This window comes from Carcharhinus amblyrhynchos, chromosome 21 (genome assembly GCF_965287045.1).
Source record: "Carcharhinus amblyrhynchos chromosome 21, sCarAmb.v2.hapA, whole genome shotgun sequence".
Classification (NCBI taxonomy): Eukaryota; Metazoa; Chordata; class Chondrichthyes; order Carcharhiniformes; family Carcharhinidae; genus Carcharhinus; species Carcharhinus amblyrhynchos.
In genome coordinates this window covers 29,800,513-29,826,556 of record NC_137344.1, presented here as the reverse complement: position 1 = coordinate 29,826,556, position 26,044 = coordinate 29,800,513, and the positions used below count along the sequence as shown (strand labels likewise).

The 26,044-nt window shown below is 41.9% G+C and overlaps 1 protein-coding gene across 4 annotated transcripts in view; it reads left to right on the top strand.

Annotated features, from left to right (window-relative positions):
- Positions 1–26,044, top strand: part of LOC145356310 (neuronal-specific septin-3-like) — a 264,326-nt gene that overhangs the window by 62,750 nt on the left and 175,532 nt on the right. The gene's annotated exons all lie outside the window — the stretch shown is intronic.

Below are 26,044 nucleotides of genomic sequence, written 5' to 3'. Positions count from 1 at the left end.
TCCTAACCGTTCATCGTAAGCTTTTCCATAAAATAAATCCCATTTGTTTGCATTGATTTTTTTTTCCTTGAATGAATTCAATTGACATTCTCTTACTGCAATATGAACACTTTTATGACTTTAATAATGGGAAATATGCCACCACAGTTGGGAAAGATGTTAATTTAAAATTTTATTTTTTGTTTAACAGTAGGCGGGCACAAATATTTTTCACATCAGTAAAACCTAACTGAAGTTTAAAAGTAGCTTTACAAATGCAATTACTTGGCTGTGTAATAAAATTGCTGCTTAAATGTGGTTGGAAATTGTTTGATCATGTGAAATATTTAACTAAGAAACTTTTATAGCCTTTTGGCGTGAATCACAGCATTTCTTTTTAACATTTTATTTTGAAATGAGTCCATGCCAGTGATATTCTGTTTATAAGGTCATGGCATAACTGTGCAGTTCCAATAACAGCAGTAACCACAAGAGGAAATGTTGACTAGCTTCTGTATTGATTGATTGATTGGCAGAGGATGCCTTGTAGCAAATGCCATGCTTCCAGCTGCGATCTGGTCCCCTGAATATTCCTGAACTGCCACATCCAGCATACTGATTTTAATTTCTTCCCCCTCCCCCAGCTAAGCCAACCAGTTCCCACAACTATTATCCTGAATATCCAATTTGTTACTATTTTCAGATCATATGATGTAGTTTAGATAAAGAAAGTGGTCTTGTGATGGGAAGAAACAGTTCTCCAGGAAATGAGTACGCTAACGAGATTCACAATATAATTACAATGTTCTCCGACTGCTAAGCTCATTCAATAAGGAAAAATGATTACTTTCAGTGGTCGATCACTGTTGGATATATCGTAATATCTAGCATCATGCCTATACGGGGCATAGCAAATAACCCAAATGTACCTGAACAGGTGTCAGAGTTTGGTGATTAAGAGAATTTCACAGTAACTTCATTTCAGTGTTAATGTAAGCCTACTTGGTTTTAAAAAAAGTAAAATGTATTTATTACAAGTAAGACTTACATTTAACACTGCAATGAAGTTACTGTGAAATTCCCCTAGTCGCCATACTTCGGCACCTGTTTGAGTCAATGCACCTAACCAGCGCGTCTTTCAGACTGTGGGAGGAAACCGGAGTGTCCGAGGTAACCCATGCAGGCAAGTGGAGAACATGCAAACTCCACACAGGCAGTGACCCAAACCGGGAACTGAGCCCAAGTCACTGGCGCTATGAGGCAGCAGTGATAACCCACTGTGCCACCGTGCTGCCCCAATGTAACTAATAAGTAAACGTTAAATTTTTTAAAAATAAAATGTGTACCCTCATATGCTTCAGAATCCATTTAGAAGATGGTGGTGTTTCCAACACCAATTGATAGCTTGGAACAATTCAAGTAATTCAAAATACTCCAGCTTCTTCTGTTAATGATATTAAGCTGACCCTTGAAATGAAATCATTGCTTGCTGCTCTCTCTGGGGTATCCATTATTCTCTTGTATGTATTTAGTTAAGGTCACAAGTAATCTCCCTTTAATATAAGGAAACTTATTTTCAATTTTAAAACATCTTATGCATTATACATTTAATTGAATTAGGAAATATTTACATTTCAGAAAGAGACCAAGCACTGGTGCGAATGATAATACGAGGAAATGTAATGGTTAATTGATACTTGACTTCGATTGCTAAGAATTAACATCAAAATTGTTGGCTTCAAGGGCTACTTGCCAAGTGAACATGATTGAAGCAGTGCAGACACTTAACTCCATCTGTGCTCTTTCAATTGTCAATAATTTTTATGTATGGATTCTTATTCTGTGCTGACAGGGTATAAAGATAGGCCTGGTGAGACCTAGTCATCTATATACTGTTAATCTAATACAGGCATCCAATGTCACCACAGCAACAATAACATGCTGCTAAACAAGTAAATATTGAATGATGTGTTGGTTCTGTTCTCTGGTAATTTGCTGTCTACTTTATCTGTCGGCTTTATTTGCTGTCTACTTTATAATCCTACTTTAGCATTTACTCTAAGGAGCTTTTCAGGATATTCAAAGTGTTACATGGGTTAAGCAGCTATAAATGAATGTAGCTCCAACTAAGCGTTTGCCCTGCTAAAGCTTAAAAGTTTATTAGTCATAAGTAGACTTACATTTAACACTGCAATGAAGGTACTGTGAAATTCCCCTAGTCATCACAGTCCGGCGCCTGTTTGGGTCAATGCACCTAACCAGCATGTCTTTTAGAATGTAGGAGGAAACCCACGCAGACATGGGGAGAGCCTGCAAACTCCACACACAGTGACTCAAACGGGAATCAAACTTGGGTCCCTGGCACTGTGAGGCCACAGTGCTAACAAGAAATTATGTAAATACGTCAATTACGTTGTCAAATAGTTTCAGTGACAGCTTGACAACTAATTTCTCGCAAATTAAATAACTTCAATATATTTAACATACTTGTTTATCAGAGGCAAACTCCACAGCTAGCTGTATGAGAATAATCTAAGAAATAGCTAATGCGGTTAGGATTCTGCTTGATTAACCAGCTTCTTTAATATTGTTGAGGGACTGACATTCCAAGTTGACAGTGATAAACTATGAGGTAGTGTACACAAATTTCCAAAAGGCCTTTGATAAAATTCCTCACAAAAGGCTGCTGTTGAAATTGGATGCAGTGGGAATTCAAGGTAAATAGTGACTGTACATAAGGTGAAAAATATCAGTTGGGCAAAGTACCAACTGAGATGCCCCAGAGATTATGGGCCTTTCCAAGCTACGTGTGGAGACAAACTAGGAGTTAGTGGAAATGCGACATTAAATAAAACGGAGTTCACTATAAAATGCATTTTGTTAAAAAGAAATGCACACTTGGGTGTTAAAATATTAAATCCCTGGCACATAACTTGTTTGTTCTAAGATGCAGTGAAACTGCAATTAGGTAAATATAATGGCTGAAAACTGGGTAAATCAATCACTCTGGTGTCACGGTGTCACATTTATGAGTGAAGTTTTATTGGGGTAGATTTGTTTATATTCATCAAAGGCCTGGATATTGTTGTTTGATAAGTGTTTGACATCCGGTGTGTGCTGACTATACTTCAGGAACAGTTAGGCTCCATAGAATATTGCTTCAACTGACCCCAACGTTGCAGATATCTGTTTAACATTCGCTCTGTTAAAGCTCCCCTTTCTCCAACTGTCTTGCTGCTTCACTGGGCGCCAAGAAGAAGGTTCAGCTACTCTGCAGAAATTCGGAGTTTGGAAGCAGTTCTGGTATTCACGGTGCTTGTGGAGCCGGGCCAGAACCTGCAACTGTAACCTTGCTAGTCAGGAGACCTCACTGAAATATAGGAGGTGCAATGAGGGGAAATTATAAAGAGCATGCAGACATAACAAATGCTGTTTAATAAAGGCATTGGTTCCATTACATTTTTCCTAACCTTAAAATTAATTCCTGACTTTAAAATGTGAAATGTTTACATAGGGTTATTAAAATGATAGAGCAATTTCTCTCAGTTTTTGGACACTTCCTCCACAATTCCTGTCTGTGTGGCCATTTATGATTTGAAACCACTTTGTGCGTAGTAGGACTGCATAGTGTCAGAGGTCATTTCTGTGACCTGAAGACTGTTACAAAGAGCACTTTATGATTTTTTTTTTCTATGTAACTGTAATGTTCCCCCTAGCAACAAAGGCATGCAGAGAATTTTATTATACTCTGTTTTGGATGTATTCTTTATGCTGAGATTGACTCTTGCACCCCTTAATACATCTTGTAGTGGTGTCCACACTAAAATGATTGTGGCTGAAAATGCCTGCATTCGTAAATGATTTATTAGAGACTGGCTCTTCTGTTAGGAGTGCCATATTGGATCTGTTTTATTGTATTCTATTGGGAATTACGCGGAAGAGAATGTTGCTCTTGGACTTTTTTATGTGACCGCAACCCCTCAACTAATTAAGCTTTTCATTTGTTTTGATAAGTGACATCTTTCTATGATTCTATTCCAGTGCAGCAATTACCCATGGTCAATTAGTGTTGAGTAAAGCTGAGACTTTTCATAAAATATCAACCTGAAAATTTGTGTTGGATTCCCAGGCGGCAGCAGCAGTGGGATTCCCCAAATTTCCATTTAATTTTATATCTGTGCACATCTACCACATATCTATTTTTGTAAACTTTAGATTCCCTGGCTTTGTTAATATACTATTTTCTGGTACAAAATGATAGATGCATCTCTTCTTTTTACCCCGGAACTGTTTGATATGAAGAAAATTTTGTACGTGAGACTAGCAAAGATTACCTTCCAAAAATGCTAACGCTTACAGAAAAGGGACCAAGCGCTGACAGGCCACACACAATCTGGATTCTTTTTTGCCGGAAACCATTTCTCCTGAAGTGATCAGTTTGTAACTTGTTTTATTGGTGAAATGTGTGTGTGTGTGTGTGTGTGTGTGTGTGTGTGTGTGTGTGTGTGTGTGTGTGTGTGTGTGTGTGTGTGTGATGTTACTTCTTTGGAAAGGCCTGCCTGGCGGTTTCACCCAAGTCAGTGCAAGTCGTAGGTGAAGTGTCAGTCAAAGCTTATCTTACTAAACCAGCAATTTCTTTGCAATAGTTCACCAAATACATGTCTGGACAATGACAACAATATATACGTTTCTGAATTCCTGTTAAACGTTGAAAAAGGCAGCTGGAGGTAATCTTATGAAATAAAGTCGTGTGGTGCAAGAGTAATATTGTGTGCCGATTCTTTCTTGAATTAGGAACAGATATGACCTAAAATAAGAGAAGCAGGTGCTAACATTTGGACTGTAAATCTTATAACAGAACTGAGGACTGTTACAGTCACTACTTAGAATTGCCTTATTTTTGAAGGAATTCTTTCATGGGTTGTAGACATTGCTGGGTGGACCAGCATTTATTGCCCATTTCTAATTTCTCTTGAACTGAGTGGCTCACTAGGCCAATTTGGAGAGCTGTGGATTTGGAGTCACAGGTAAGGACAACAGATTTCCTTCCCTTTGTGGACCAAATTGGTATTTACAATTATCATCTTTTCAGGCTTTTAATTCTAGGTTTTGAACAAATTCAAATCCCACCATCCACCATGGTGGGAGTGGGAACTCAGAGCATTGCGCTAGGTTTCTGAATTACTTATTACTAATACTACTACACCAGCACCTCCCATAGAATGACAACCCAGAAACAGGCAGCTTAGGTATGTACTATTTCACCTGAGTAGTAGTCTGAATGCAATATGCACCCACCCCGATTTCATGTCCCCTTTGTCCCCTTCGTTGACCAAATACCTATTATTTTAAAATCTTAACTGTTGACCTGGGGATAGATTTTCAAATTGCTACTTGGATGCATTGGTCCAAATCAGTGCTGGTTTCAATGAACAATATGGAAAAGCCATATTGGAAGTTATTAAAGTTTCACTCAGTTTTGCCAAACCTTTTGTTGCCAAACCTCTTTTGTTGCCAGTGTTGAAAAGTAGAACCAATTGAATATTTCCTTAACCTGGAATGACTTGATTTCCCCAACTTCATCATTTACAGCTCTCCATTGCCTGGACTGTTGCTTCCTAAGTCAGTTCTTTATATGAACAAAGTTTTGTTGAACGTATGATATTTGCTAATACGACTTTGTGCAGCAGATAATGCATTAAAAATCTGGTTATCCTACATAAATCTCTACGTTAATAAATAGTGTGGCTGCAATTGTTGCAATTCCCTAATATTGCGAGTGATGGCACGCATACTTTCTAAATACTATGTTAAACATTTATTAATAAAGTAAATCTTGCATTATTAGTTCACATATTTCAATGTTAAATGGTAGGCATTAAAAATAAACAATGTTTTGCAAAAGAAGTGAGTGATTCCTAATCAGTTGATGAACACAGGTTTGTAGGTTCAAAACTGGGCTAATGAATTGTGAGTGTTCCTTTTCTCTAATGTTTGACTCCAAGTGAGAACAATCTTAATCTTGCAAGTGTGTATCAGTGATACAAAGCTAACAAGTTAACTAGTAGTAAATTTGCGACACAAACAAAATGCTGGAAAATCTCAGCAGACCTGGCAGCATCTGTGGGGAGAAAACAGAGCCAACATTTCGAGTCTTGATAGCCCTTCGTCACAGCTCATTTGCTTGCAGTCCATGAGCAAATCTGATGAAGGAAGTGGAAAATTTGTCACACTGTTTAAGTACATCAATAAGACTGGCACAAGCAGCTGGCCCAGCAATGTCCATCTCATTTCAGTGATGCTGCAGCCAGCTAACAGAATTCCAATACTTCTGACAGACTAACAGTGCTGTCATCTTCTTGGAGAGACAAAATTAGAATTGAAAAATCCCAATGGCAATTTTGGAGGGGGCGGGGGGAATAATTTTGCACAATTTCTCTCTGATCTGTGAAGTTGATTTTATCAAAAACTGATACAAGAGGGAACAATGACCATGTGGTATATTGGCCAAACTCCAGCGATATCCGCCTCCCCCAAGAACTTTGGAATGTTTAAAGTGCATCTACACCCACTGAACAAGCTGACAACTTATTTCAAAAGGTCAATGACACTCTAAAAAATCTCCTGATGGCTAACATAATTCTGAGCTTATCTAATTTGAACGCCTGTCCCTTCATTCTTTCTCATTTTTGGAATTCAAACAACCTGTCCATGTATGTGGTCGATTTTTAAATACTTCAATCAAGTATTTTTGAGAGTGGGATGACATTCCTTCTTGAGCCTCTTGTTAAAATTAATGTTTTCTCAGCTAGGTGTTAATCTAGCTCTGAAGGGTTATCCAGATTCAAAATGTTGGCTCTATCCTCTCCCCACAGATGCTGTCGATCCTGCTGAGATTTTTCTTGTTTCAGATTCCAGCACCTACAGTAATTTTGCTTTTATCGAGATGTCAACCTTGTTGCCCTCCTCTGAACCCTCCCTAAAACTCTTCCTCCCAATCTGAGGGGGGGGGGGGGGGGGGGGGGGGGGTGGCGGAGGGAAATTAGACGCTGTGGTATTGTAGGTTAATAATTATGGCAATGAGTTAGTGATGTGCATCGTGATGGAAGTGATATTAGCAGTCATGTGTGAGTGACTCTGGAGCAGATGGAGCAGTCTGCAGCTAAGAGAGATGTGCCCGCCTTGTAGCTCATCATTTATGTAGCATAATTAAAATAACTAAGTAACTTGAGTCAGATCAGTTCTTCATGGTAAGAGGGAATCTTCCCTGTATAGATAAAGCTATGAGACTAACACACAAAACAGGCATGATATTCTGGGTACCACATTCTTGTACAGGTGTAAAATGGTGTTCTTTATTTTATGCTAGATCAACCTAGCATTCTATCTAATTTCACCACAGCTTTGTTGCATTACAAACTACATTGTGATTTTAAAATTTTCAGCCTCATTTTTCAAATTGCCCTCTGGCCTTACCCCTCCCTATTTTTGGAATCTTTTCCAGCCCCACTAAGAACATAAGAACATAAGAAATAGGAGCAGGAGTAGGCCAACTAGCCCTTGGAGCCTGCCCCGCCATTCAATAAGATCATGGCTGATCTGAAGTGGATCAGTTCCACTTTCCTGCTTTCTCCCCATAACCCTTAATTCCCTTGTCTATCACAAACCTATCTACCTGTGACTTAAATATATTTAGCGAGGTAGCCTCGTCCACTTCAACGGGCAGAGAATTTCAGAGATTCGCCACCCTTTGAGTGAAGAAGTTCCTCCTCAACTCTGATCTAAACTGTGCACCCCCCCCCGCCCGCCCTTTAGTCCTGCTATCCTTTCTAAGCGGGAAGAATCTCTCTACCTCTACCCTATCCATCCCCTTCACTATCTTATACGTCTCTATAAGATCCCCCCTCATCCTTCTAAACTCCGAGTACAGACCCAGTCTATTTAGCCTCTCTTCATAGGCCAACCCCCTCATCTCCGGTATCAGCCTAGCGGACCTCCTTTGCACTCCCTCCAAGGCCAATATATCCTTGCGCAAGCGCGGTGACCAAAACTGCACACAGTACTCCAGCTGTGGCCTCACCAGTGCCCTGTACAGTCGCAGCAAGACCTCCCTACTTTTATATTCTATCCCCCTCGCTATAAAGGCCAACATTCCACTCGCCTTCTTGATCACCTGCTGCACCTGCAGACTGGGTTTTGCGACTCATGCTCAAGGACCCCCAGGTCCCTCTGCACCGTAGCATGCTGCAGCTTTTTACCTTTAAGTAATAATCCCTCCTACTATTATTTCTGCCAAAGTGGATAACTACGCTCCAGATATCTACGCTCCTCTAATCCTAGCCCTCTGTGCATCCCTAATTTTGATCTACCATTGACGGCCATGCCTTCAGTTGTCTACGCACCAAAGTGAACACCTGGTCTACCTCACTTTCCTCCTTTTTAAGACAATATTAAAACCTACCTCTTTTAAGCTTTTTTTCCAGTCATCTGGCATGATGTGTTTCGGTGTCCTCCTTTTGTTTAATAATGTTCTTATGAATCACCTTCAAGATGGAATTGTTTTTCCATAATTCCATTCCACACATTTACAAACGGAAAATTGTTTAGCCAACAGACTTTGCTGTGATGTATGGCTTTGAGAACGAAAACAAGATTTTTTTTGTGATTAGCACAGCAATGAAGTTACTGTGAAAGCCCCTGAGTTGCCACACTCTGGCACCTGTTTGGGTACACTGAGGGAGAATTTAGCATGGCCAATGCACCTAGCCAACACGTCTTTCAGACTGTGGAAAGAAACTGGAGCACCTGGAGGAAACCCACGCAGACACAGAAAACATGTAGATTCCGCACAGACAGTGACCTAAGCCAGGAATCAAACATGGACCTGGTGCTGTGAGGCAGTGGTGCTAACCGCTGTGCCACTACATTTTGTTGCTGGAAACGATAGTTTCTTCTGATCACCCTGATCGTGTGTGGTATGAATTTGAACTGAAGAATGTAGGTGGCTTTACCTATAATAGGGACGGGTGATTATAATTGAATGCGGGCTTGTATAGACACATTTTTTTTTGAGTGCTTCCTCGAACAGTGTTGTTTTTGTCCAAAGATAGTTGTTATCATTTGCAAAATTTTGTTAATTCAGCATGTAAAGGGTTTAAAACATGCAAAACATCTTTGATTGTTTAGGAAGGTTGGCCATGTCCTAAGAATAAATGAAAATGTTTGCAAGCATTTAACTGTAATTACCTTGCACTGACGTATTTTGGCAATTCGGGACCAATTATTAAACCAAAGGCCTGTGGCTAGACAATGTCTGAGTCAAGGTTTGGAGCATTAACGCACTTTGCTAGAAGTGAAATGGCTTTGTTTAAATTAATGTGGTTTGTAGCCAAAAGGACTTACGGGACTCCAAATTTACTGCAGTCTTTCTGCAAAGAACAATTACCTTCAGAAGTGTATATTCATTTCAGCGTACTAATATTCTGCATTCCATGATTGTTGAAAGAAATCATGCACCGATGTGAAAAGTACCTGTTAAAAGCTAGCACTCCACAAATCCCATTGTTCATTCAACATTTGTGAAGACCAGTAATGGGGGGAGTTTTGGGGGAAACATCTGTGCCATGGAACTACATTAGGCAGCTGTGTGTGTGTGGTTGGTCAGCATAGCATAGTGCAGGAGAAATTGGTGAATGGGTCTGGGTGTGAACAGGAACAAGCACAGCAGTGTTGTTGATGGCCTCGTGTTTACAGAGTGTGGGAAGCTGGCCAACAGTGTATTGGAAAAGGTAACAAGTGTGCAGATGAGGGTTTTGGCACAGAATGAGCTGAGCCAATGTTTTGGACGTGGTAATGTGTCCTCATAGAGATGAGACAGATACGTAATCAGAATCTCATCTCCGGGTCACAAAAGGTGCCAAGGTTGGAAACGATCAGTTTTAGTCTCGGCCAGTTGCCAGGGACAGAGGGTTGGAATAGATGGCTACAGATATGAATTTGTGGTGATGCCCAAAAGGCAACTCTTCCCAATATTTAAACAGAAGAAATTTTTATTCATCCCACCCTGTACGTGAGACAAGCAGTCTGACAAGTAAGCATTAGTGGATGAATTAGAGTGCATCACTGTACATGTGGAAACTGGTATTACGTTTTCAGATGATTTCAGTTTCTCAGAGAGAGGAGGGAGTCAATTAAAGGTCCTTAGGGCACTACAGGTAGCTGTGTGAGAGCAGAAGAAGATGGCGATTCTCTAGCCAAGTATAGATTGATCAGAATGGAGACAGGCGAGTAGCAATCACATCCATCCATACAACAATGGAGAGGCTCTGAAGGAGGGTGGTTGTGGGCAACCAAATCAAGACTGATACCTGTGGAAAGGACAAAGAGGAATTGTTCAACTTTGTTACAGTCACATAGGATGACAGCTGTTATGGTACTGTCCTGGGGGTGGAAACCTGATTTGAAAGATTCAAACATGGAGTTCAGGTAAAGATAAACACTGGTTTGGAAGGTGAGAATACATTGAAAGACCTTGGAGAGGAAAAGATTGTTGGAGATGGGACAGCCATTTGCAAAGAGCTTTCTTGAGATTTCAGTCAGGTGGGAAAGCGTGGAGAGTCTGTTGCCTTACCAAGTCCCCTTTCCCACTGGCCCTAATTTAGTCAGGAGTGGAGAAGGTCTGCCCCTGTGACAGTGAGGACTCTTAAGTGACCACTTACAAGGATCATCCCACCGCCACTTCCATTGAATTGCACTGGGGAATGTCTATATCATAGCCTGCTTGTGGATTTGGGGGATTCCCTCCTGTTTGGGCACTCTGCCCCATGAACAGCCCTTCCTGTGACAAAGGCCACCCCCATAGGAAGACCTCCCTCCACCCTACACCAATAGCCCCCTGGTACCTCTCTCACCAGGGCATTTCTGACTAGGCCTGCTGCAGGATCTCCATCAGTGTAATTAAAGCAGTGCTGGAAATACTCAGCATCTGTGGGGAGAGAAACATCGTTTACAGGCAGGACTCTCCGATCTCATCCATGGCTGGCCCACTGCCAGAAAGAATGTAGAACGTGGCACTCAGCCAAAACTCCATTCACTGCAGAGGCACCTCAGAATGCCAGCCGTGGATGAAGTCAGAGTTTTTTCAGTGAGAAAACTGAAGTCAAAAACTGTTCCTCGTCCCAGGCTTCCTGCAGTCCCAATAGTGGCCAGTGCTCCCAGTGGCACTGTTGGGGCTGAGGAGCTGCCAGTGCACTGATTTGCTGGCAGCTCTTGAAGCAGGATCCTTGACCCAAAAACCCAGAAAACCCCAAACAGCTGATCAATGATTGACTAATTGGGATGTAATCTTCTGGAAATGCAGAAGGGAGTTTTTACCAGCTCCCAGGTAAGTGGATGGGACCACTACTGTGTATGTTCCATCCAGACCAAGTGGCTTTCAGACTTTGTGGATTGCTAACCTTTTAACTATGCCCTTTTTTTCCCCTACCGACAACTCATACACATCACAAAAAGTGACAACATAGGATAATAATTTTTTGTGAAGGGAATTTTGAGGCTTGTGGCAATGCCCTTTGGAAATGTATATTCCAACAAAACACCTGTTTGTCATTAAATGTATGACAGGATCAAAATAGTGGCATTTGTTCCATAGATTTTCAAATTTTATATCCTGAGGCTTTATATGCCAACTTTAGAATAAAAATAGATTTTATTTTCTGCCCGAGTAGTGATACTTGCTGTAGGACAATTGTTAGTAGCAGGGAATATAATTTTATAACTGTTTAAAACACACTGACTGAGACTCACTTGAGTTTGTTTCCAGTTGAATTAATATGATGGAGCCCAGTGTCTCCTAAATTATCTGATATAAACTTCTCTTTTTCTTGCCAATCGTTTATCATCACTTTTTAAAATGACTTTGCAGTGAATGTCTCGTGGAAGAGGAGTATTAATACCAGCTGTCTTTAACACCAAAGAGTTAAATTAACGTGAATAGAGAAAGGGTCTGTGGTGGAGATTAAAATGATGCAATGCTGCTGGCTGGGGAAAGACATTCCTAACCAGCAGCCTTCTAGCCACTAAGAGTTGATTCATTTTACAAAGACTAAACTGGCCCTTTATGTGGATGTAACAGAATGTTGCTAGTCAGAAATGAGTAATACCTAATCATCATTTATTTAAATGTCATCTTTCCCTCAAAAGATCCAGGGCCTGTTTTTTTTTTGTTACAGAAGTGGCTAGTTTGAATCGGGGGAAATTTCCTGACTTGACAGACTCACTTTGTCGTAAAGGCTCCCGTTAGACTCCATTTTGACTGACTCGAGAGGTGGAGGCGGGATGAACTGAGCCCGCTGATTCTTGCAGGCAGCCATTGAGTTGAGTAGGTTCCAAGGCAGACTGGAAAGAACGCCTGCCTCGTTCTCTGGAAATGGTGTCCCAGTTGCTTTAGAAATTGTCGTGCTGCTTTGCCCCCCACCCCTCCTCTGTCATCTCATTCTTCATGCCAACTCATGTCCCCAACTAGACCCCAATGTTGTCTCCTACCTTTCCATTCCATCTCCATAACCATTCAACCAGTATCCACCATGGGCAGACCTGCGAAGCTATGTAGAGCTGGAAAAAAATAAACTTTGAACAATCTAATACAGCTCTCACTCAAACATGTCAGTGAGAAAATAATTCTCATTCCAAAAATCCTCTCAGTTTTAATATCACTTGACTAGTCAATCTCTTTTCTTTAAAAAGACAAGCTATTCCACATCAAAGGCAGCTAACCCTTTAATAGCCTCTTTAATTGAACTGTGAACTCAGAAAGACTGCTGGGATAATTTTAGCTTTTGAAACTCAGGCAAACTTTCAAAATAATATTATAACAGCATTTTGAAAAATGTTAACAACTTTGTTTTCCATTGTGTGCAATAATCACCAAGCCAAGCAATAGCTTCTACAGTGGTGAAATTGAGCTGTCTGAGGCCCCCAAAGAACTGTGGAACAGATGTTCATGAATTTTCTCTAACATATACCAGATGGCCTGTCAATTAAAACAGCCTAGTGGACCATTTGTTTAAACTCTCACTGTCAACTTAAGCTCTTTTTTTTCGCCAAATTTACAGAAAAGTGGATTTCAATTTAAGGTCGTGACAATTGGAAAGACTTCATCTGTCTTCAAGATTGTTGATGTTTAATCCATCATTTTGTCACTCCCATACTGCAGGATTGAACAGCCATAATGGGGGTCTCTTTGCACTCAGTCATAATTTCAAATGACCCTGTGAAGTTTGAGTTTTCCACCTGTATGAATGTGAGAAATGGGGGCAGCGTTTTCAGATCTGGTCTCTCCTACCATTTTAAAGTTTCCCAACTCCATAAAAATCCAACTCCTGGGGTCTTTCAAAATTCTATGCTGCTTCATTTCCTCAGGATTAAAATGACAGATCCAGAATACTTTTTTTTCTAAATTCTCATCCACAATCAAATATGTAAGAAAAAACAGAGCAACACATGTTGGAACGTTGTGCAGCTTTCTTGTAATATTTGGACAGTTATCATCAGTGATGGGCAACTTAGGTTAGTGAGTGGGCCTCAAGTGGCCCTCCTTCATATCAGTAGGCCGTAATATTGAAATCAGGCTTATTCATGAACCATGACCTCCTGAATAAGATTAAATACGTTTATTACACAACAAATGTTTCATAAGTTGCAGAAAATGCGAATCATATGTTAATAGAGCTCTCATCAATTTCAAATGGTTAAAAACGAAAGACCTATTTGGATGCAGAGAGAGGGCATGGCTCTTGTGGTCAACATTTGTGAGCAATTAGCGTGCAGCTCACTTCACTTCCCTTGCTTTGCATGCAAATCACTTCAGTCATACCAATAGGAAAATAACTACCTAAACAAAAATCAGTGGAATGTGGCAACCCTGCGCGTGGCAGTAGTGAACAAAATGTTTCGCAGGCTGCACTCAATCCAGATGGGCCACAAGGGGCCCATAGGCCGCAGGTTGCCCACCACTCATTTATGTGGTCAAAAAGTTGCTCTGGTGAAGTGATCTTTTCTTAAGTGAATAGACTTTGCACTGTTTATAAGCTCGTCCGTACGGATTATGAATGGGAATCTTAAATTGCCTGAGAGAGTAGGGTCACAATTAATGATTGGAAATCACTTTTGAGAATTGGGTGTTAATCGTGTCAGTGAGGATAATTGAATACTTCCGATACAAGGTGGATTTTAATGTCGACGCTGTGATTTTTGCCCACTGGCTGGAGAACCATTTTGCCTCTTTTGGGAAGGCCTGTCACATGCCAGTCGGGCATTTAACTGGGCAGTGACAGGTTTTCTCCAAGATCAAGGACCCCAGGGGCAGAGATTCCATTGCTGAGAGTTGCTGACCAATCGGAGGCCAGCAACTTTTTTGTTGGTCAGCAGTGTCACCAGGTAGGAGGCGGCTGCTGCCTGAATGGCACCCACTAAGGCTCAGGGTCACCCAGTAATGATGGGAGGGGGATCTACAGCAAGGGCAGGAGAGTGGCTCTGAGCAAGCTCCCCTTCAAAACATCGCAAGCCTAACAGGGGTTTGCTTTTTGAGTTTCCTGCATGGTAAGTCCCTTGCCCACTGATGAGTGAATACAGTGGTGGCAGAATGAAGCCTTTTTAGTGGGATTAATTTTAGGGTCTCAATTGGTGGCAAGTGGGGAGGCTGCCATGAGTCTTCCCAACTCAAACTTTATCAGGGCAAGTTGGGAAGGTAACAGTATCTCCACCTGCCACCCTCCCAACACGATTTAAATGCCCTCTGATACTAAGCTTGCCATGGGGAAGAGCATTATATTTGAGCCATACGTGATAGGCATTTTGCAGCTTGGATAATGTAAAATAGACTTGTGTGGAATGTAGATGGAGTTGCTTCCATCCCAACCATGTCAAGGAATGTGTGTTTAGGATTTCACAAAATGTAAAGGCTTTTTCTACCTCTATATTGCTGTCTAACATTAGAAAGCTGAACTCGCAATATGGCAGGAGCAACTGGCAAGTTACAGTTCAACATAACGTAAATGTGTTTGTAGGATCTCGAACATGTGAGAAATGCTCCATGGTACTTCAAAGGAAAAGGAGGATTTTAAATCTAGCAAGGGTGACCAAAAGCTTGGTCAAGGCATTACATTTTTTTTAGAAGGACTGGGTCAGGGAGGATTTTTGGGAATTAATTCTGGAGCACAACCTTAACAGATGAAAGCCATGTCTGTCAATGGTGAACAGGTTTTCACTGGGGGATGAGAGTGGATGTAGGGTTGAAGGAAATGTCATCAGATTTAGGAAAGGGCAAGGTGAAGGTGGGAATCCAAATATAATGTTAAGAACCTTAATTTGATTTTGATTTAATTATCGTCACATGTATTAGTATACAGTGAAAAGTACTGTTTCTTGCGCACTAAACAGACAAAGCATACCATACATAGAGATAGAAAGGAGAGACTGGAGAATGTAGTGTTACAGTCATAACTAGGGGGTAGAAAAAGATCAACTTAATACGAGGTAGGTCCATTCAGAAGTCCGACGACGGCAGAGAAGAAGCTGTTTTTGAGTCAGTTGATTTGCGATCTCAGAATTTGTACCTTTCTCCCGATAGAAGAAAGTGGAAGAGAGTATCTCCTGGGTGTGTGGGGTCCTTGACTATGCTGGCTGCTTTTGTGAGGCAGGGCAAGTATAGACAATGGTTTATCACTTCTCAATCTATGTAAGTCTATGAGGACAGGGTGATGGGAAATAAAGGAAATGTTTGAGGTGAGCAGGAACATAGAAAGTGACATAAGAACATGGAACATAAGAAATAGGAGCAGGAGTAGGCCATCTAGCCCTTGGAGCCTGCCCCGCCATTCAATAAGATCATGGATCTGAAGTGGATCAGTTCCACTTTCCTGCTTTCTCCCCATAACCCTTAATTCCCCTGTCTATCACAAACCTATCTACCCGTGACTTAAATATATTTAGCGAGGTAGCCTACTCCACTTCAACGGCCAGAGAATTCCAGAGATTCGCCACACTTTGAGTGAAGAAGCTCCTCCTCAACTCTGATCTAAACTGCCCCCCTCCCCCCTTAATTTGACGCTGTGTCCTCTAGTCCTGCTGTCCTTTCTAAGCGGGAAGAATCTCTCTACCTCTACCCTATCCATCCCCTTCATTATCTTATACGTCTCTATAAGATCCCCCCTCAGCCTCGGTGACCATAAAGGAAGTTTGACTAACTTGATTCAGGTGAGTTCCAGTAGTTGATAGCCTGAGATAGGGCCAGAGAGGCAAGGTGATGTTGGAGTTGGAGCTAGATGATGATGCGGTTGGAACTGAAAAATATGCTGAGGCTGTAATGATCTGAAATGAGGGTTAGGACATTGGATGGAATCGATGTGTTCATGGTGAAAATTAAAGATGAAGAGGGCAATCTTACCAAAAGAATTTGAAGCGCTTAACGAGTGAGAAAATGAGAGTTTTAGATTCATTTTTGGGGTGAGTTTTTTTAAAAAAGCAATGTTATAGCACTTAGTTAAAAAGAAGTGTCAGGATGCGATTCTCGTTAGCAGGGGAGGGAAGAGCCTAATCTTGCCAATTAAGCCAACTGCTGAGTTCTGGTGGGCACCGTTGCTGGACCCAAATCTTGAAACTTCCTTCCTTGATATTAATCTGATAAACCTTCAAATTGTTAGGAAAATGAACTCCATTTCCCATGGTGTTTTGAGTATCTGATGGTGTATTTAATCATTTTTGTAGTTGCGGCAACAGTTGTTGATTAAAAGCAAAAGGACTCATAGAAATAGCCTGTAACAGAGGTAACTTTCAAGAAGTGGCAAGGCAGACTCAAGACTGTTGTGGCATGGTTATTAATGTTGGCAGACAGTTAGACATCCTTATTCATGGAGTATGATCAAGTGGGAGGCACAATGGCACGGTGTTTAGCACTGCTGCCTCACAGTGCCAGGAAACCGTGTTCGATTCTTGGTTTGGGTCACTGTCTGTGTGGAGTTTCTCCCTGTTCTGCATGGGTTTCCTCCCACAATCCAGAGATATGCAGGTTTGATGGATTGGTCATGTTAAGTTGCCCCTTATTGTCAGGGGGACTAGCTAGGATAAGAACATAAGAACATAAGAAATAGGAGCAGGAGTAGGCCATCTAGCCCTTCGAGCCTGCCCCGCCATTCAATAAGATCATGGCTGATCTGTTGTGGCTCAGTTCCACTTTCCCGCCCTCTCCCCATAACCCTTAATCCCCTCTCTTATCAAGAACCCATCAACCCGCTTCTTAAAAATATTTAGCGAGGCAGCCTCCACCACTTCAACGGGCAGAGAATTCCAGAGATTCACCACCCTTTGAGTGAAGAAGTTCCTCCTCAACTCCGTTCTAAACCGCCTCCCCTTTATCTTGAGGCTGTGCCCCCTAGTCCTACTGTCTTTTTTGAGCGGGAAGAGTCTCTCCACCTCTATCCTATCCATCCCATTCATCATCTTATACGTCTCAATGACATCTCCCCTCATTCTTCTAAACTCTAACGAGTACAAGCCTAGTTTATTCAGCCTCTCCTCATAGCTCAATCCCCTCAACTCCGGTATCAGCCTAGTAAACCTCCTCTGCACTCCCTCCAGGGCCAAAATATCCTTGCGCAGGTGCGGCGCCCAAAACTGCACACAGTACTCCAGCTGCGGCCTCACCAATGGTTATGGGGATAGGGCCTGGGTGGATTTATGGTTGGTGCAGACTCAATGGGCTGAACGGCCACCTCCTGCTCTATAGGATTCTATGACATCTTCCCTCACAGTTCATTAGGCTGTTTTAATGGAATGATTTGATTACATTTGAACTAAATACTTGCAAAAAGCAACCTGTTTCCACATGGGAACTGCGTACATATAGAATCTTCTTTAACCGATCTCTTGAGGTTGGTTGTGTTTCAGATTTTGGATGTTGTTGGATACTGCATGAAGGCTACGTTACAATAGCTGAAGCCTAGACCAGTTATCACTGAAAATAAATAGTGACTAGAAAAGTAAGATGTGTTCCTGAATAATAAGTCTGGTGTGGTTGGTGAGGTTTGTGTCAGCTCAGGTCACAGACTTCCCATGCTAAATGTTGATGTTCAAAAGTAGTGTGGTGTTTGGAAGTGTTCAGTTTTCAGATTTATGGATAAAAGACATTCTCAACCTGTTGGCATAAGGATCTACTTGCAGCCTCTGTGTCTACTTTGACCAGGTATTTCTGCACTGTTGGCTACACAGCAATAGACCAAAACTTGCTCAACATTTAAAAATGATGTAACTGACTAACAGTTTAATGAAGAGGCTAATTTTTCATCTGCATATGTTGCTTTGTTTACTTTTTAATGATTTATTCTTTGGATGTGGACATTGTTGGCAAGGCCGAACTTTTTTCCCCAACCTCAAGCTGCTGCTTTGAACTGCTGCGGTCCGTGTGGTGTATGCAAACCTACAGTATGGTTAGGAAGGGAGTTTCTGGATTTTGACCCAGTGACAGTGCAGGAATGGTGATATCCCAAGTCAGGATGGTGAGTGACTTGGGATCACTGCAAGAAGTGGTGTTCCCATGCATCTGCTGCCCTTGTCCTTCTGGGTATAGAGGTCGTGATGCTGTCAAGGAATTCTTTGCTTCCAATTCTGCTTTATGCTGCCCTCAAAGGAACAAAAGCAAGCATAATTAGTTTTCTAAAGGTATGTGATTTAAAGTTTAAAGTTTTTCATTAGTGTCACAAATTGGCTTACATTAACACTGCAATGAAGGTACTGTGAAAATCCCCGAGTTACCACACTCTGGCGCCTGCTCAGGTATACTGATGAATAATTTACAATGGCCAATGTGCCTAACCAGCATGTCTTTCAGGCTGTGGGAGGAAATCAGTGAACCCAGAGAAAACCCACGCAGGCATAGAGAGAACATGCAGACTCTGCAAAAACAGCGATTCAAGCCAGGACTTGAACTTTGGTGCTGTGAGGCAGTAGCGCTAACCACTGTGCCACTGTATGATCAACATAAGGCTGTGAAAGAGTTTCGTTGCTTACAATGTTGAAAAGATCACTTCACAACTTGGTGAACCTGATCCAGTGCCTGTGTAATGTTTGATTTGTATGTCATTTTGAAATTAAACTGGGCTGATGAGAAAAGATGGGCATTATTTCAATATCCACTAGATGGCATTTGACATCAGCTATTGAGCATTGCCAGCTCTTGATGTATAATCCATTCAGCCGAGAACTGTGTAACATTTTCAAGTAAAATAAAACAGAATAATATTCCCAGTAAAGCATCTTTCACTAGACTGAGTCCAGAGAGATTTAAAAGTTTAATTTTTCTGCTGACCTGTTTTTTTTAAAAAAACTCAACTTCAATTTAAAAAAGGAAAATTCCAGAATTGCCCCTTGATTCCTCTGAAAGATAGAATCCCTACAGTGCAGAAAGAGGCCGTTCAGCCCATCAAGTCTGCAATGACTCTCCAAAAGAATATTCCACCCTTGCCCTCCCCTCTACCCTCTTTCCATAAACCCACAGACAGCACTGTGGTCAACACAGCTGCCTCTCAGCGCCAGGGACTCGGGTTCAATTCTCAACTTGGGGTCACTGTGCACAGTCTGTACGTTCTGCCTGTATCTACATGGGTTTCTTCTGGGTGCTCTAGTTTCCTCCAACAGTCTTAGAGGTGCTGGTAAGGTGCATTGGCCATGCTAAATACTCCCTTGGTGTAACTGAACAGGCACTGGAGCGTGGTGACTAGAGGATTTCCACAGTAACTTCATTGCAGTGCTAATGTAAGCCTATTTGTGACACTGGTAAATAAACATAACTTAAACAATTGCCATGGCCAATCCACCTAACCTGCCAGAAAAACATTTATCAACTTTTTGTCAAAGTCTTTAATTTCCTGCTTTTTCAAATGCACATTTAAAATAATTGTTTAATTTTGTATTGCTGCAGGGAATTTGTTTTGTATGCATTCATTCTGCTGGTATTTATTGGTCTGAAAGATCAATTTATGTGCAATATGACATTTTCAGATTCACTTTAAGAAGTCAAAAGCAGATAGAAAAAGAAGAACATTTCTGAATCCAAGCCCTTTTAGAAATAACAAAAGTTGCAATTGTTCTGCGCTCCTTATGTTCAATCTGATGCCATGAACTTTGACAAAATTGACCACTGAAAAAAGAGTTTCCTAATGAGGACTCTACCATTTGTCTGTAAATAGCCTAAAATGCGAAGCCCTTGAGGATTTGTTAGGCTGGAAAACAGCACTTCCTTAAGCATATGGAAGCAATTTCTTTTGTGGGATTGTAACCTCTGCCAACTTTAAAATAGGAATCATATGATGAGTAAGCAGATATGATCATTGTTTGTGAGGAGCTGTAGTCCGTTCTGCATAATCTTGTAATCTGGGACATAAAAATGAGGGACAGACAATCATCTGAAGTGTTCAGGTGGTTTCTCTCTAAGCAACGTGACTTCACCTCAATAATGGGGTGAACATACAGACTCCCCGTAGACAGTGACCCGAACCTGGGTCCCTGGTGCTGTGAGGCAGCAATGATGAGCACTGTGCCACGGGGAGCAGGATGGGGGGGCTCCCCCATGTCTGTGGGGGACTGAAGGTGGGAGTTCATTTCCAATGCAGATTGGAGAACCCTTTTAAAGATAGCATCCCAATCTCTGTGGAGCCACTATTACCAGAGTGATGGCATAAACCACATCCCAGATTTTCTCTGCATTAAGTGCTGAAATCTGTCCTGGAGAGAGAAAGTACGTGCGTGCATGTGCGCACACCATGATGGTCCTTTAAAGTCTATACCTTTTCATTGGAATGTATTTATATTTATCAGGTCGTCTCTGAGCATATCACCTGAATGTCTCCTTCATCAAGAATGCAGCACTTGCTCACTATTAAAACCATAGAACCATACAGTGCAGAAGGGGTCCACAATCCCACCTGGGCCCTATCTGCATAGCCCTATGCATTTAACCTGCACATCTTTTAGACTGTGGGAGGAAACCGGAGCACCCGGACGAATCCCACGCAGACACAGGGAGAATGTGCAAACTTCGCACAGTCACCCAAGCTGAGATTCGAACATGGGTCCCTGGTGCTGTGAGGCAACAGTGCTAACCACTGTGCTGCCCTTTTTTTATATTTTAAAATGTAAAGAGCAGGAATTTAAATGACCTGAAAGCTTGACAGTTTCAGAGTTTATCCATTTTTATGCAGGTTGATATCGACTCTTAACAATCCCAAATGAGTACCCTGCCGCATAGAATTATAGAATCTCTACAATGCAGAAGGAGGCCATTTGGCCCATCGAGTTTGCATTGACTATAACCACACCCAAGATTGCACTGGTCGATTCTCTTCTCTGCTCATGTGTTGGAATGGGGCTCGGGACTGAAATTTATAGTGATAAATTGGATGGCTGCCCTCTGCAAGATTGGATGTTGTTGAGTCAAGACACCAAACACCACCCCTCTGCCCCCCGATAGTGATGCATATCTGTAATAATATGAAATGTATAAAACTGGACGCCCGTCAAACCCCTTTCTCCATGCATACGCGTTAAGGCAACAGAAGTTGCAATGGACTGAAAATTTGTCATGTTCTGGGTCAAGTGGGGGGAGTGAGCCTTGGCAGTTAACCATGGGTGGCACATGGGGAGACAATGCCCTAGTGGTATCATTACTAGACTATGAATCCAGAACTTAGCTATTGTTCTGGGGACCCATGTCCAAATCCCACCACGGTAGATGGTAAAATTTGAATTTAGTATTAAAATCTGGAATGAAGAATCTACTGGTGACGGTGAAACCGTTATCGATTGTTGGAAAAAAACCGTCTAGCTCACTAACGCCCTTTAGGAAAGGAAATCTACTGTCCTTACCTGACCAGGCCTACATGTGACTCCAGACCCACAGCAATGTGGTCGCCTCTCACTGCCTTCTGAACAAGGGCAACTAAGGATGGGCACTAAATGCTGGCCAGCTAGCGATGCACATATCCCATGAATGAATTTTTAAAAAAAAAAGGGGCACAATATAAGTGATGAAGAGGTACTCGTTCTGAGAAGGTAGAGGCAACTAGGTTTTGGATCTTGGTGCAACTTTCCAGGGTAGTACATTGCAAAGCACACTCTAAAAGGGAATCATAGTTCAGAGGGCCTGGAGCCATGGAGGAAACAGAAAATTTTGCCAGAATTCACCATTGCCATGGCATTGTGCACTCTGCCAGTGAGGAAACAGGAAAAGGAAGGCACTGTGCCAGGGACAGATGCACCCTGCTTATGAGGCAGATGGAGTGCCTGTTGTTGAAGAGATAGATGGCTGCAGATATCACTGACATCAAGGCCATCTAAGAAGACTTTATCCTATGGGAAGACTGAGTGGCAGAACTCAAACTACCCAAGCTATAAGAGTATCAGTATCCTTGCTGCCTACCTTTCTCCTGGGAGAAAATGGCATTGCAATGTGAGATAGAACATAGAACAGTTCAGCACAGTACAGGCCCTTTGGCCCTCGATGTTGTGCCAAGTTTTGTCTGAAACCAAGATCAAACTATCCCACTCCCTATCGTTCTGTGTGTTCCATGTGCCTATCCAATAACTGCTTGAAAGTTCCTATAATGCCCGAATCCACTGTCACAGCAGGCAGTGCATTCCACACCCCAACCACTCTGAGTAAAGAACCTACCTCAGACATCCCTCCTATATCTCCCCCCAGGAACCTTATTGTTTTGCCCCCTAATAACAGTTACATCCACCTGAGGAAATAGTCTCTGAACGTCCACTCTGTCTATCCCCCTCAGATCTTTTAAACCTCGTAAGTTGCCTCTCATCCTCTTCTGCTCTAAAAAGAAAAGCCCCAGCTCCCTCCACCTTTCCTCATAAGACCTACCCTCCAAACCAGGCAGCATCTTGGTAAATCTACTCTGCACTCTCTCTCCAATGCTTCCACATCCTCCTTTTATAGTGAGGTGACCAGAACGGTGCACAATATTCCAGATGTGGTCTCACCAAGGTCCTTTACAGTTGCAGCATAACCCCACGGCTCTTAAAGTCAAATTCCCTGTTAATAAACGCCAACACGTTTATAGGTCGTCTTCATGGCTCCATCCACTTGAGCGGCAACCTTCAGAGGTCTGTAGATATGAACCCCAAGATCTCTCTGTTCCTCCACATTTCCTCAGAACCCTGCCATTGACCCTATAATCCGCATTCAAATTTGTCCTACCAAAATGAATAAACTCAATTCTCAGGGTTAAGCTCCATCTGCCATTTTTCGGCCCAGCTCTGCATCCTATCAATGTCTCTTTGCAGCCTACAAGAGCCCTCCACCTCATCCACTACTCCTCCAATCTTGGTGTCATCAGCAAATTTACTAACTCACCCTTCAGCCCCCTCTTCCAAGTCATTGATAAAAATCACAAATAACAGAGGACCCAGCACTGATCCCTGTGGTACACCACTGGTAACTGGCCTCTAGTATGAAAATTTTCCATCCACCCCCACCCTCTGCCTTCAATGAGATAGCCAGTTACTTGTCCAATTGGCCAAATTTCCCTTTTTCCCCACACCTCACTTTCTTCGTGAGCCTGTTGGCAGGGGAAATAAATTCCAATTATGATGGCATCCACCAATGCCTGCGGCTCTGAAGCTGATGGTAGCCTCGAACCTTTATGCCCTGGGGTCCTTCCAGACGTGATGTGGAGATGCTGGCGTTGGACTGGGGTAAACACAATAAGAAGTTTTCCAACACCCGGTTAAAGTCCAACAAGTTTATTTGATAGTAAACCCACTAGCTTTCGGGGTTTGCCCTTTCGTCAGGTGAGACCTGACACCCAGCTAGTTAGCACATCACTGCACCTAGGTGGTGCCTGATTTCATATTTTAAGAGCACGGGTGAATCCATCAACTGCATAACAGATAAATACAGTCAGAAAATGAGAGGGTTTGCTGCCATAATGGGATTCCCTAATGTGCTGGAAGCCATCGACTGCACAGACTGTTATTGAGAGACACTTGGGCCTGCCAGAGGAATTCATGAACCACAAGGAATTTCATTCCTGAATGTCCAACATGTAGGTGACAACTGCCAAAGGATGATTCAGGTCCTTGCACTGTAACTTGATGTAGCAAATAAATCATTCAACTTTTTGGTGTTGCTGAATAGTTTGTTGACACGCACAATGAGTGGTCGCTTCACCATTGTCCAAATAACCAGTGGTGCGGAACCAACTTCCAGAATTATCCACTGGGAGGAAAGGAATCATTTTTTGTCTTTATTTGTGATGTGCACATGGCTCAGTGATGGTCAACCTGTGGTCTAGGAGCTACATGTGGCCCATCTGGGTTCTGAGTGCAGCTCATGATATCTTGTTTACTGTTGCTCGCGTGCAGGGCTGTCATGTTATCCTAGTTTCCATCCATGTAGCTTTTTTCCCACCAGCAAAACTGAAGTGTAAAGCATGAGCATGTTGAAGTGAGGGGTCTGCTTATTGCAAACAGCATTTACTGAGAGAAGTGTGCTCCCTCTGTGCCCAATCTAGGGTAAATATTTATTTTGTTCTTGCTGCTTAAAGTTGATTACAGTTCCATTAACATATGAATGACTGAGTGTTTTTTTAACGTACGAAATATTTGGTATGTATTCAAGGGTCATATTTGGTGACATGCCCGATTTTCAATATTACAGCCCATTGAGATGGAGGGCCATTCACGCAACCTACTCGCAAGCCAAGGTTGCCCATCATGAATGTAGCTTCTCCCTACAGGATGTTGACCTAGTTGGAATAACATCCCCTGATGAAACTATATAATCTTCCATCAAAAGTCTTTTGAGGTCAGGTGCCAGGGAATCTTGATACAGAATCAGATTTTTAATGTACTTTGGTTTCAGAGATTGTGGATGAATTTAACGTAGGAATGTGTCCACTGCGTCAAGGCAAATAGCTTTGGATCCCATATCATTTATTAGATTACCAAATCTTTTTCTAGGGTCCTGAGAATTTGGATCAAGATTTTATCCTTTCGAACATTTTTTTTGGCAATCAGAATTCAACATCTTACAGACAACATCTTAGCTGCTTGTAAAATCTTGAGCAGAGTGGAACCATATCTACAGAAACATTCCATAACTTTCAAATTCCAATTTCTCAGAGTTTTTGCTCAGTTTTGTTTTCCTCTTCAGCTCCTGCTCAATATTCTCCTCAAATCTTTGAAAATATACCAATTACCAAATGGGGTTCTGTTTGTTTCATTTTCTCTTCTGCTTATGTTTCACAAAAAATACTAAAATACAAAAAAAAAGCCTTGTGTTTCTGCATTGAGGTATATTCCCAAAAATTTGGGGCATTTATTTTACTGAAGGCTTCCAAGCAAAATTTTAGTCGGCAATAGAATGTTGAACAGAATCCGCAGGAAGAGTTTTTACAACCCTGCCGCTGTGGAAATGGGCCACAAAATATGGTGAGCAGTTCCCTTTGGTGGGACTGTAAAATACTGCCTGCATCAATTTCCGCCCTGCAGTCCTGCTCATCAGCATGACTCATTCCTTAAGATGTCTTATTTTACAGCCTGAATTGTAGTTGAAACAAATTTGAATAGTTTGAATGAGGTCTTTCACCATCTGTGAGTTGAAGAATAAACCTGAATGGATCAATCAAACTGGAAGAGTTCTTTATGGAAGAGTTCTTTAAAATAGAACAAAAAGACAAAACTTGCTTTCATATAAAAATATTTTTCACAACCTTGAGAATCCCAAGGTGCTTTACAGTCGGTGAAGTACCTTTGACAAGTACTCATTGTGATGCAGAAAAAGCCCACATCTGACAATGCCATCATGAGCAGATAAACAGTTTTGTTGTTGACGAAGGGATAAACGTTGACCCAGACACTAGGAAAACTGTTCTGCTTCAAGTAGCACCACGGAATCTTTTATGTTCCACCCCCACTCCCCTCCTCCCCCAAGAAGATCAAACAGGGTCTCCGTTTAACATTTCAAGTAACCGGCACCTCTAACAGTGCAGCATTCCCTCAC